The sequence below is a fragment of the Astatotilapia calliptera genome, chromosome 1 (genome assembly GCF_900246225.1).
Source record: "Astatotilapia calliptera chromosome 1, fAstCal1.2, whole genome shotgun sequence".
NCBI lineage: Eukaryota > Metazoa > Chordata > Actinopteri > Cichliformes > Cichlidae > Astatotilapia > Astatotilapia calliptera.
This window is the reverse complement of record NC_039302.1, coordinates 17,015,949-17,028,841: the sequence shown is the minus strand read 5'-3', so window position 1 is coordinate 17,028,841 and position 12,893 is coordinate 17,015,949. Positions and strand designations below refer to the sequence as shown.

Below are 12,893 nucleotides of genomic sequence, written 5' to 3'. Positions count from 1 at the left end.
CAGCCACCACTTTCACTAAAGAGGTTTTTAGTGAAGACAACTTTATGGCACTTTATGACAAATGAACTTTGTGTCTTTATAAATGAAAGGACAGAAGAGGCGAGTAATGACTTCATGGGAGGAAAAGTGACTGAATAAGCAAACACACAAAGTCAGGTTTCCAGGCAACAGAAACATCTTGTTGGGCAGAGTTTGTGGAATTACATCAAATGAGACAGGTTGTTTTTATGAAGTGAGGATGAGGCTGATCCTCATCACACTTTATTCAAGCTGCACTGTGCCAAGGCAGACGGTTGTTTACCATCAGGATGGCATTAACTCAGCCTCTGGCAAGATCTCCCATCAACAGGCCATTAAATATCTGTTACAGTTTACATTTAGCAAACAAATGGAAATTTGTTTTATCCGCCAGTCGTTTTAGTAATTATTTAAAGTCATGTGAAAACGAAAGTTTGTGCAATACTGTGAGAAAAACCTTTTGTTAGGAATTAAGAGAGTATGTAGCAGCTGCTACCCAAATGCACTTTCATCAGCAAGTCTGAGCACCTCTACAAAAGCAAAAGTTTTAGTGGTTGGTCTGGAGGATTCAGCTGTGGGTTACCACAAAGGCACACTCTTCCCAGGATCAGCATCCCAGAAAAATCACCCCCAGGTCAGACTGTGCAATGTTCAGAGAAACTGCAAAGAAAGCCAGGAGTTACATCTCAGACTCTACACTGAAGCTAAAACACACTCTTAAAAAAGTTTTGCTGTGAGAAAGCCTCTTAAAAAAGCAACATGGTAGGACAGCATGTGTTTGCAAAGTTGGATCTGAAGAACCCACAAGACTTCTGGAACCACATGTTTAGGAATAACAAAACATTACAGCACATCAGCACAATCACCTCATCGCCTCATCAAGCATGGTGATGGAGGGGAGATGATTTGGGTTCGTTTTGCAACCACAGGACACGGGCACCTTGTAGTCATTGAGTCCACTGTGGACTCCTCCGTATATCAGAGTATTCTAGAGTCAAATATAAGGTCATCTGTCCAAAAAATAAACCAAACTGGGGTTACGTAACAGGACAAGGATCACAAGTAAAGCAAGCATCAAATCTATAACAGTGGTATAGAAAAGTCATACGGAAAACTATTATCTCAAGTTAATGCTGCTAAATTAGATTCTATAAGCTACTGAATCACAGGCTGTACTTGACTGTGACAACTTTCTTTTTCACATGACTGAAAAAACTGCACTTTTATTCTGTGATCATCATTGGTTTAATTTTGGTCTTTTATTGGTGACTCATCGTTTGTCTTTGGTCTGTGATGGAAAACAGATTGAAGCACTTTACTTAACTATATCCATTTCATATATAAGTATATATATGAAATGGATACCTTCACATCAGACAACTATAGTCACTGGATACATTTTAAATTGCATTTTTACACATAAGATAAATAAATCCCAAATGGTAAGCAGTCAAAGCATTTGACATTTGATACCAGAGGTATTAGTGTAGCAGTGGATACTACAGCAGCATAAATTCCTGCATTGTTTGTGGTTAATAGACTGTTTTAGCCCCCGTGGGATACATGCCAATCATCCAAATGGTGGGAGGCGGGTTGCATTCTTTCCTGATAATAAATATGTAGGTTCTTACTGGCAGCTCTACACCATTGTTATACAACCTTAGAACATCCTGAACTGACACACCATCAATTACAGGACTGAAGTCTCAGGAGATAGGGTTGTAAAGCCAGAAATATAGAGAGAACAACACTAAACTCCTTCCTCTACAGTCAAAATACGTGATCGCAACAAATTTGCGCTGCAACTGGAGCTATAGAACCCCAAAGCGCTCACAGGTCAGATAAGTTTCAGTTTAAAGTCTTCAATTTAGATGCTGATTCACCTGCAAAATTTAAGTGTAAAATTTAACATTACTAACAATTTGATGATCAGGCATCATCAGGACATGAAAATAATATTAATATGTATATATATTATTATAATTCCTACTGCACTTTATGTACATATAAAAAGGAAAACCTTGGTGTTATTTACTGAATATATTAACCATCTGAACATTTGGCTTTTAAAAAAATTGATTATTTATTATTATTATTATTACCAGTCTGCCCCCGTCCCTTTTTTATTGTTTTCTAATGCATCTCTAATTCCTCCTGTCTCCTGTGCTGCTGTAACAAGCGAATTTCCCCAGTGTTGGGTTAAATAAAGTTTATGTCTGGAAAATTCCACTAGTGGTGGAAAATAACCAGGTGAAGTAAAATGTAGCATTTGTATAGGAAGAGGTAAATGCAATTATTATCAAAGTGAAGCCCACACTGATGCATCAATTACAGATCAATAAAATAGTTTATATCGTTCTACACAATGCACAGATTTTCCTATTGTTTCCTTCTTCAGCCACACTCTAATTTATTCACTAAAGAATTGGTTAAATTTCAGAAGCAAGATAAGATAAAAAATAATCTAGGTGATGTGATTGGTTAATAATGGCACAGCATTAACATCCACACATCATTTTGAATCCTTGACCTGTGATGGAATATAAAGACTGAAGACCTTCCTTCTCCATCAACGCTGAAACTTTAGTTACTCTGGGCTTTAAACCTGGTGCTATATTCAGTAAATGATGAATGAAGGCATCAGTTATTTTAATCTAATCCCAAAACACAAAACCATCTTTTGTGAGAAACCCCTAAATCATTCTATCAGGAATTATTGGTTTTCATCAGAGATGTAGTTTTTGTGCTCTCTGATGATGCTGAGCTTTCTCCAAAGTCAAATGTATCTTCTAAAGGTTTTAAAATCTTGATTTTCTTGAGTTTCAACCACTTTTTCCCCCAGAAGGAAGTAGAGTGGGCTCTCTCTCCCTCTGTGTGATGCCGGGCCCCTAATGACAGAAGCAGAAGCTGCTCTGCATATTTTCACTGGTAGAGTCATTAAAGGGACCAGTAGCCACCCCCTCCCCCCAGTGCTCTCTGCTTAACCTCTGTTTCCTTGCTGTCCTGTCTGCTTTCGTAACGTACAGTCTGTCTACAAGACATACAAGTCTCTTCTGTTTCAGTACACTAAATTACTCACCGCTCTGCGGATTAAAGGAAAGTCCTGAAACAATACTCACATGCCTGTTTGCCCTTGGAATACAGTTATTCACACAGAATGCACAGATCTTGCTTTACGAAAGTTAAACAACACTTTGCATGGTGATTGTGGAGTTTGTCTCTCATCTCTTGCAGAGCAGCTGCAAACAGAATTCGGACAGAAGGTGCAACTACAGCACACGGTAGGGTTACAGGATACATGAAGACTATATTGTAAGATAAGAATGGGAGGAAATATGGTGGAAAACTGACTTGTTTAGATTATCGCATAATCTGGCAATTATCTCTTAATTAAAATGATATAATTTACAGTGTGTGTGCCATCAAACACATTCTTTGGCTCAAAAAACAGTCCAAAAGTGAGAGATAAACTGTGGCAGCTAAAGAAACTGAAGTGAGCAAGCGACAGAAATGATGTGTGATTTTATTGCTGTTTATAGAAATACAATCATATTACATCATCACAGAAGACTTTGTGTTTTCTTAAGCCATAATGACACGTGAACTCTAGTTTTATTGTTTCAAGCTGCAGCTTCTTTATCTGTAAGACACAACAGATGCATTAATACATCTGGAAATACTGCTGCCTGAGCAGAATGTGCAGCTTCCATGCATTTACCTATTAACTGCATTATTCTCACACTGGTTCAACTGGACAACACACAGATATTCTACTAGTGATCTTGGAAGTTAAAGACCGTTTTATGTCTGCATTTGTTTTCTCACACGTACCTCTGTGACAACAGCTCTGGTGTGTCATCTTCCTTTAATGATTGTGTCAAACTTACAACATCTGCACTAAAACGGTGTGGCCTGGATCACAGTAAGTCGTAAGTTGCAGAATGTAGCCTACCACACACAATATGTTTAGTTGTAATGTATTACTGTTGGATTGGCCCACATAACTCACGGTCAGGAAAGCAATAAAATAAAATTGGCTGTGTTAGTCTCAGCAGTGGAAATGTTATTGAAAATGTGCCGTGAAAGAGGTGCTTATTTAAGTATGAGTAAATAAACCACAAAGGAAGTCAGCAGCACGAACAGACTGAAGGCTGGCAGACCTCTCCTTCACATCTTATGATTACATTAATTCAGGCTGTTTTATCGAAGAAGGATTGTTTTTTTCTCCTTGAAGCAAGAAAAATAGAAACTATCATCAGAGATCAATTAAACAGTTTTTTTGCAAATTTTTTAAAACGTTTGTGACTAAAGGTAAAATGCTGTTTTACAGCACTGAACACTGAAAACCTATTGATTATCATGGATCACAGTGTGTGTAATGAGTTACTGAGAAAATAAGGACATTTAAGAATATTTAGTTAATATTTTGATACTTATTGTATTATATTATAAGGCTGTAACTACTGATTGTTGTTAATAGCAAGATATATATTCATCCATCCATTCTTTTCTGCTTATCCAATTCAGGGGAGTCAGGAGCTGGACACTATCCGAGGTGTGATCGGGTGAGAGGCAGGAGACACCCTGCATGAGTCACCTGCCTATTTCAGGGCTAACACAGAGAGACAGACAACCACTCACATTCATACCTCTGGCAAATTAGAACCACCAATTAACCTATCATTCTCTTTGGATTGTGGGTGAAAGCCAAAGCACCACGAGAGAACCCACACAGGCACAGGGAAAACATGTTACTCCACACAGAAGGGCCCCAGCTGGGAGTGGATTTGAACCCAGGACCTTTTTGCTGTTCTCACCACTGCACCACCACGCTGGCCCTGACTCACCACAGTAGGTAGCTCTGTATGTTTGATCTGGCAGTTTTCATGCCAGATGCCTTTCATAACCTTTCATGATGGAAACCCAAAGGGATTTGTGTCTCTTTCTGTGATTGAACCGGGAAGCTTTCATGCTGTTCTGTAAATGTGTTAACAAGTTAATTAGACCACCTGTCATAAAAACAAGAAAACACAAATATTTAGAAATCTGGGAAACACTTGTTTCAAACTGGGTCCACATTGTTATACCCGGATCTGGTTCCAACATGTGGATTCACACTGAGAAGTCAGAAATGAATCAAGCATCACATCCAGTCACTGAAACGAATTCTTCTATTCATGAATGCCATTAAATAGCAATAATTTCTGCCTTTTCCTGCAAAACGGTACATTTGAAAATTTATGGATAACAACAATAGTTATATTTTAGCATAAAAAATACAATTTCAAAAAAAAAAAAAAGACATGTATGTCTGAACCCTATAAATTTATGGCAACTGAGACATAAACCTCACATTAGGTAGCGGTTTGTTAAGTACGGTACATTTAATTGTTAGTTTAGCAAGGTGATCTTTAAACGGCATATCTGAAGGAAGAGAGGGTCATAAGTAAAAACTACAAACTAGCATGCTAACTTATAATCAGCCTGAGGGGTAATGAGTTAGCTTCCTATTTTCTTCAGTTCCTGTTTTCAACAACAAGCTGCAGCTACATTTAAAGCCAGAAATAAACATATAAGGGCCACATGGTGCTCTCTGGAGCCATACTGGTGTTCTGGGACATAAAATGCAACACTGAGGTCATTGAGCATTCAGGTCACCAGGCCAGTTACCAGATAATTTATAAGCATTATGCAGCTTTAATTTACACGCAAAATGATGACATGTTACAATAAATCATACAGCAATGTTCATCATTTAAAAAAAAACAAAGTTATCCAAGAAAAATATATCTAATCGATATATCTAATAAATATGTCAGACAAGTTGAAAGGTGCTAATATTAGAAACCTGATACTGTGCATGTTTATGAAATCTGCTTCATGCTACTCTTTACCCTCACTAATGACACACTTACATCAGTGTTTTAAATGGAGAAAGCATGTTTATATTACAAACAACTAACTTGGCATTTGTACAAGAATGTAAACACTGTTTGTCTAACATATCGCCGATGTTCTTAGCTTAATGACACCCAGTCACTGAAGTGGAGAGCGAACATCTGCGAGATGTTAGGACCAATCCATTACTGCACATGACCAAAGCGCAAACGCATTTCCTCTTAAATGACTGTAAAGACATTTTAACCTGGAAACAAGCAAAGGGAGAGGACATATGGTTTTCTCCCTGCCACGTTATAGAGAACACAAGTAAATGTTCAAGCATCGACTTCATGTTTTCTGGCTCTAGCTCACTTAAAGCATGAAGACATGCAGAAATAAGGGGTAGATTAGAAACATGTGGCCACTGACTTGGAAGACAGATGATATGTGCTCAACAAGGTCATCCATTTACCTCTTCAACCAGAGTTTGGAGACCCCTGGGGATCCTCAGTGCTAAAGGTCTGAGGAGATGGGGATATCTGGCTTAGCAGGAGAAAACAAAATAAAACAAAACTACACTTTTTTTGGTCTTCATCTTATTGTAGTTCTTGTTGTATTTAATAGCATCTTAGTTTTTTTTTTTTTTTTTTTTTTTTTTAATCTCCAAACCAATGCTACTCTTTTCAAAAACTATCTAGACTGAAAATTGCACATTGTTGTAATTTCTGTCTTAGCGCTCTGGTCTGGTTTGGTAATAGACATTTAAAATCAAAAGAAGGACTCAGCAACATCGTAGGCCATAAATAAAAAATAAAACTGTAAGAAAAGTGTAAATGTCGTGGCTTTTTATTGGAACAACGGTGTGATGCAGTCTGACATTGCAGTATAGATAAAATACTAGTAGATATTGAAAGAGTCTGCCACAGAATTTGGTCAGTAAAATAAACAGGAAGGTGAGTCAGTCTTTGGGAAAGATTATGAGATGGAAGAAGATGTTAGGAGAATCTTTAACATTTGAGAAACTGAATCCTGGTCAGTCCAACATGACACCGCTGGCTTCAGAAGCCTCTAAGATGCCACATATCCACGCAGACATTTGTTCAGCTCTTCCACGTTTTATGTTGCTCTTCTTGAAGTGTTCATATTGTATTTTATTACTTGGAGTATCCTACAAAGAGTGCTGCTGCAGATGTTTGACACACTATATGGACAAAAATATTGGGTTACACTTCTTAGCCTGTGAATTTAGGTGTTTTCAGTCTTATGGCCTCAGCTGTATAAAGTAATGTGACCAGCCTTGTAGTCTGACTTGATAAAGATTTGTGAAAGAATGTCTCGTTTTAAATAGCTGACTGAACTGAACTGAATTCCTTCGCTTCTAGATAGTCTATGATCAAGTGTTATTATTGCAAAGCTGAAGCATTGAGGAACACAAAGTAACAGAGGTGTAAAAGTCACCGACACTCAATGATTGCAGAGCTCTAAACCTCCACTGGCATTAACATCAGCTCAGAGCTTCATGGCATAGGTCTCTATAGACAGGCATCTCCTGTAGATGTAATGTGTCAGTGACCCAGTACTTTTGGCCAGGTGGTGTATTTATACAACTTATTATCAATAGAAGAGGATTATAAACTTTGCTCCTGTCCATGAAGAAAGACATTTATATGAAGGTTCCTCATTTATTCGTGCTTTTTTTCTCCCAACAAGAGTGAAAGACAGGAAACTCACACAGCTGTGTGAATCACATAAGATCACGAGTTTTCAGGAGGTTAAAGTAATTCAAAATCTGGCTTCATTCAATTTCACAGAAAAAAGGAAATGGTACAAAACCAGACCACACTTGGACAAGAGGCTATTCCCCAGTCACATGACTCACTTTTAGGATCCCATCCAGGCAACAAAAGAAAGAAGAAGAGGTAGAAAATGGTCCCTGTGAAACCTGACTCACAATGTGAAAACTTTAAACATAACTACACTTTGGATCTTTATTTTCTAACCAGTTTTCTTTGTGAATTGCTGTCTATCATCACGGATACATCTTTTTGATACACTTGGGTATAGTCTGTCTGTAAGATGTGAAGAGACAGGAAATGCAGTTTTTTCTTCCCATTGTCACTAAAGTGCTTGCTCACAGGGTTTTTTTTTCCATTGTGGGGTTTTCTTTGTATCATTGTAGAATCTTGACTTTATAACATAACAAACACACCGTTATGTAATGTTGTTGTGATTTGGAGCTATAAAAAATGAATTGAATTGAATTATGTGTCGGTTAAGATTTAATTCTAACGCTGACAATGAAACTTATCATTAGCTCATGAAAAGGCAAATTTAGCCCTTTAAACTTTACTTAAAAAACTTTGTTCTTTTACAATCCCTTTCTGATATGTAAAAAGCACAAAATCATGACAAGCGGTTGTTTTGGGTTAATGTAAATTCCCTCAGGGATTTTAAGACAAGTTTCCCCAAACAAACAACAGCTTAAGAGTGCAGGAGTCACAGTTTATCATCTTGCAAACAATAACTGTACTGGACAGGACTTTAGTGTTGCATGATGTGGAAAACTGTTGCAGGGAGAGAAAAAAAAGTTTGTTCACCTTCCGGCCAAGAACAACAGAAGATGGGGAAAAACTTTCCTGGTCATGGTACTTCATTCAGAGCTAAAATTCAGTGGTGCCTCATTTTATGTCCATGTACCAACACTACTCAAACAGCAAAAATGTCTTGGAAGTCGAAACACCATAAGCACAAATAAGGACCATGTATTTGAACTACATGGTTCAAATATGGTGTGACAACCTTTATAAAAACAGTCAACTCACACATACATTTAGCTCTGGAGCAGGTTGGTGGACCACTTCATTAATCACTGCCAATGACTGCCAACCTCTGAATCTGTTTCTCTTGGAGTCAAATATGAGAAAAGTTCTCAGAATCAGCTGGTGCTCTTTTTGTACAATAAACACATCTAACATATCTAAAGAATCCATGCATAATTTTATTATTGGAAAAACTGTTTTAGTTACATTTAATGACTGTATAAAAGTAATTTGGCTGTAAAAGTAATTTGATGCTTTTTAAATTGCTATATATATTTTTTCCCCACAGTAAAGGAAATCTTCACCTATACCACGTGGTGATAGTGTCACACAGGCTGGACTCAAACTTCAGACACAGACGGGGGTTTAGTGACTTTCCCAAAAAGGAGAATGTTTATAAATAATACACAAAACTTGAAACTACGAGATGTAGCTGTACGTGATACAAGTGGTGATAACTAAGGCACAGCGCAGGAAAGGGATCAGGATACGAGGTGCTGGGGTCAGAAGCTTTGAGAGCAGGTCGGAGGAAGCGTGGGGGAGAAGACTGCCGACGGGTTTCCGGTGAATAATCGTTTGGCTGTGATCCAGAGAGTCCAGAGTTCCAAACCAGAGATGATGGCAGGAGGGAAGGCAGGTGCAGCAGGTAATCTGAGTGGTGTAGTGACCAGCGATGAAAAAGGTAGGCGAGAAACTGCACAAGGTGAGTGAATGGCCCTAGAGGTATAGGGTCAGCAGAAGATAGCATCCTACCCGTTGTTTCTGGAGTTGGACACCCCTGAGCTAGAAGCATACTCTAACGGGCAAAATTAAGGGGCAAACCGTCCTACTTATTTAAATTTATGCTGGAATTATTGTGTGACAGCAGAAAGGTGCATAAACTACAGAACACCGGTCTTAAATAAAGCCAGCTGAACAGTCAACAGGTGTGGAGAACAGGCTATGAGGCGTGGAGTGGAGTTCCAGGAGTGGAACCGTGACAAAATACAACACGTGGCATAAAACATTTTTTAAATTTAAAACTTAAAGACAACAAATTTTCTCTAAATTATTAGCAGAAAAGAGATAAAACATCCAGGGTATAAATGATTGTTACTTTCATTTTATGTCATCAGCATTAGACTTAATGATGCACAACGTTGGTCATAGAAAAAATAATTTTAACAAAGGGGGATTTGAGCTTTAGATTGTGACACTTGAGTTGGTTTAAGTTTTAACACACTTTAAGTATGTGTTGTCAGCCCTGAAAATGTCCTGTTATGAGTGGTGAAAAATGTTGGAAAAATAACAACATTATGCACTTCAAGAGGCTGCAACGCACAGTTTTCATAGTATGATGGTAAAATTTTACTTTTTTAATGAAATGTACCAAAGTAATTGTAGAAAAATCACAACTGATATTAAGGTTCAGGTGGCTGGATTTACTGATTTATTTCATAAACTGACTGGAAGGTTAACCGACAAGCAAGCAGTGTTGAAAATTACTCACTTATCAAACAGCTGATGATAAAGGGAAGAGCCAATAATTGTAGCTTTAGTTCATTCTGTAAATACTGGAACTCACTGAAGGGTGATGAGAAGTAATAATATATTAAAAGTAAATTAGTATATGAAAATGTGAAGGTAAATGTTAATCATTGTGGAAGATCATTATTATATAGCCACGAAATTAAAACTTGTTTGCAAGAAAATAAGCTGCCAGTGCCACACAGAGCTCTCAGCGACATCAGTGGGAACAAGTCTGTCCAGTCGCCTTCTGGTGCTGATGTTTTTTCTAAAACGTATGACATCACCGTCTAGGAGCTCCTTCAGTTCCTTCCTTCATCTGACTTATCAAACCAGCCACAGTCACAGCGGAAAACTGATATCTACCGTTAGGCTGTGTTTAATATTCACGCTCACAATACAAACAGGAGCTCAGTCTCGGGTGCTGGAGTTCTCAAACCTAAGCTTGAGATGTCCAGTCCTGGCAATGTTTAAGTCAAGCGCCTGGCTTTCATTTGTGGAAGTCAGGGCATATTTTGTTCTGATAAAACAGCTATGTCACATGATTATTTGGCTCATGATTACTGTGTGAAACCGGCCTTGAATTAAGGTACTTTGGAAAATTGTAGGCTATAATATTGGCACGCTGGTCTGCGTGACTATACATGAAGGATTATCCATACTGTGGTCCTGATGATCAAGCTAAAACATCAGGCTGTAGAGATACAGTCTATTGTTATGTCTTCTTTGAATCAACATCTGTTTCTAATCTTAGCTACTTAATCGGGAGTGTGTGTGTGTGTGTGTTTATTCAGACAGGAACTGTTCTAACAAAGTGTGACATGAATAAAGTTTATATGCCATGTCTTTGAGTTTAGGGAAGAAATATGTAAACATTTGCCAGATGTTCATAAAGCCCACAAGTGCTTAAACCTAAACTTGATAGTGTAATTATTCTGTCATCTGCAGGTGTTTGACATCTAATGCAATGAGCTGTAGTAATTTTCATCACTCACTTCCCTCCTTCCCTCCTAGGATCTCATCATTGACCCAAAACTCAAACACATGATTTTAATTTTTTTAGTCTTTTCAACTCCACTTATTCATTTATTCATACAAATACAATTTCTAAGTGTTCATTCATTCCTTAAGGTATGAAATACAACTTTGTTCTCAGTCAGCTGTTTACTTTAAATTGAAACGATTCAAAATTGAAATCGATTCAAATTATAGTGTTTTTAATTTTTAAAGCAATCTTCAGTCAAAGTCCCTAATGTTTAGATGGCTGTCAGACAGCAGTGAGGGTTGATGTTCATGTGAAATACACTTACAGTAGAGACTCATCCATCCATGTCTTCTTGTTTATAATTTGAACTTTCATAAGTCATAAAGTTAAAGACATGTTTGTCTGGAGCCAAACAGAGCAAAAATAAATAAAAAATAAATAAAGTTTCCCTTTAGAGCCATTTATAATCTGCAAACAGGAAACCTTCATGCTGGGAAAGACATCAAGCCTAAACTGCTCCAAGACAGATGTGATTGTGTTCCCATCACTGCAGAGGGCATTTCATTTACTTACATTCATGTTGCAGCGACTTACCCTATGTAAACCTAAATTTAAATCAGCCTCTCTTAAATTAAACCCTTTACCTGACATCAACAACCTCAGACGGTATGTCTTGGTCCACTAACAAAACGAATTAGCCAAGGTCACCGTAAGTGCTTGTCTTCAGGAAGCTTCTTTTCCTTGGAAAGCCAGATCTTTCCTGGTTTTCTCTTTTCCCCACAATTTTTGTCCAAATATAATCTGGATGCCATACTGTCTGAAGGTTTTCTTCAAGGTCATATATCACAGTGCTGCTCTCTAGTGTTGGTTTTTATCACCGCCTGCCAAAAACCTCTGAGAAGAAATCAAGAACTAATGAGACATTATTGATGCTCATTTACTCTGTGATAACAAGAGAGTGAACACTGGTGTTGACCTCTCTTCACCGAGGAATTTAGCAACCTGAAAGGTGGGAATTATTGCTTTTGAAATTAGAGAGCATAATCAATTTCTACACTCATGTATTCAACTGCTCAATCAGCCAATCACATGGCAGCAACTCCAAGCATTTAGGCATGCAGACTTTAGTCAAGACAACCCGCTTAGGTTCAAGCTGAACATCAGAAAAAAGGCGATTTAAGTGACTGAACCCAGCATGGTTGTTAGTCCCAGAAAGGCATCCCTGTGTCTCAGAAGCTGCTGATCTACTGGGATTTTCCCACACAGCCTGTAGGCCTTACAGAGAATAGTCTGAAAAAGAGAAAATAACCAGTGAGTGGCAGTTTTCTGTTGATGTCAGAGGTCAGAGAAGAATTGCTAGATTGTTAGAATCGAAGTAAGCAGAAGAGCATCTCTGAACACACAGCACGTCAACCCTTAAAGCACATAGGTTACAGCATGGATCCAATCTGCCTTGCATCACCAGCTGAGGCTGTTTTAGTTGAGGATATATTTGTGGCTCAGTTTTTGAATCTTGACACGAATTAAGCATTGTGAATGCCACAGCCCATCTGAGTATTGTTGACTATGCTCATCCGTTTATCCATGTTCTGCTTCAAGCAGGCTAACAGACCACGTCACAAAGCTCAAATCACCAAACTGGTTTCTTGGTCATGACAGTGAGTTCACTGTTCTCAAATAACCTC

The 12,893-nt window shown here is 38.1% G+C and overlaps 1 long non-coding RNA gene across 1 annotated transcript; it reads left to right on the top strand.

Annotated features, from left to right (window-relative positions):
• Positions 1-2,152: 2,152 nt before the first annotated feature.
• On the top strand, positions 2,153-8,030 carry LOC113020961 (uncharacterized). The gene is made up of 3 exons (XR_003272253.1): positions 2,153-3,299; positions 4,546-4,869; positions 7,710-8,030. It is a non-coding gene; the product is annotated as an uncharacterized LOC113020961 (long non-coding RNA).
• Positions 8,031-12,893: the final 4,863 nt, after the last annotated feature.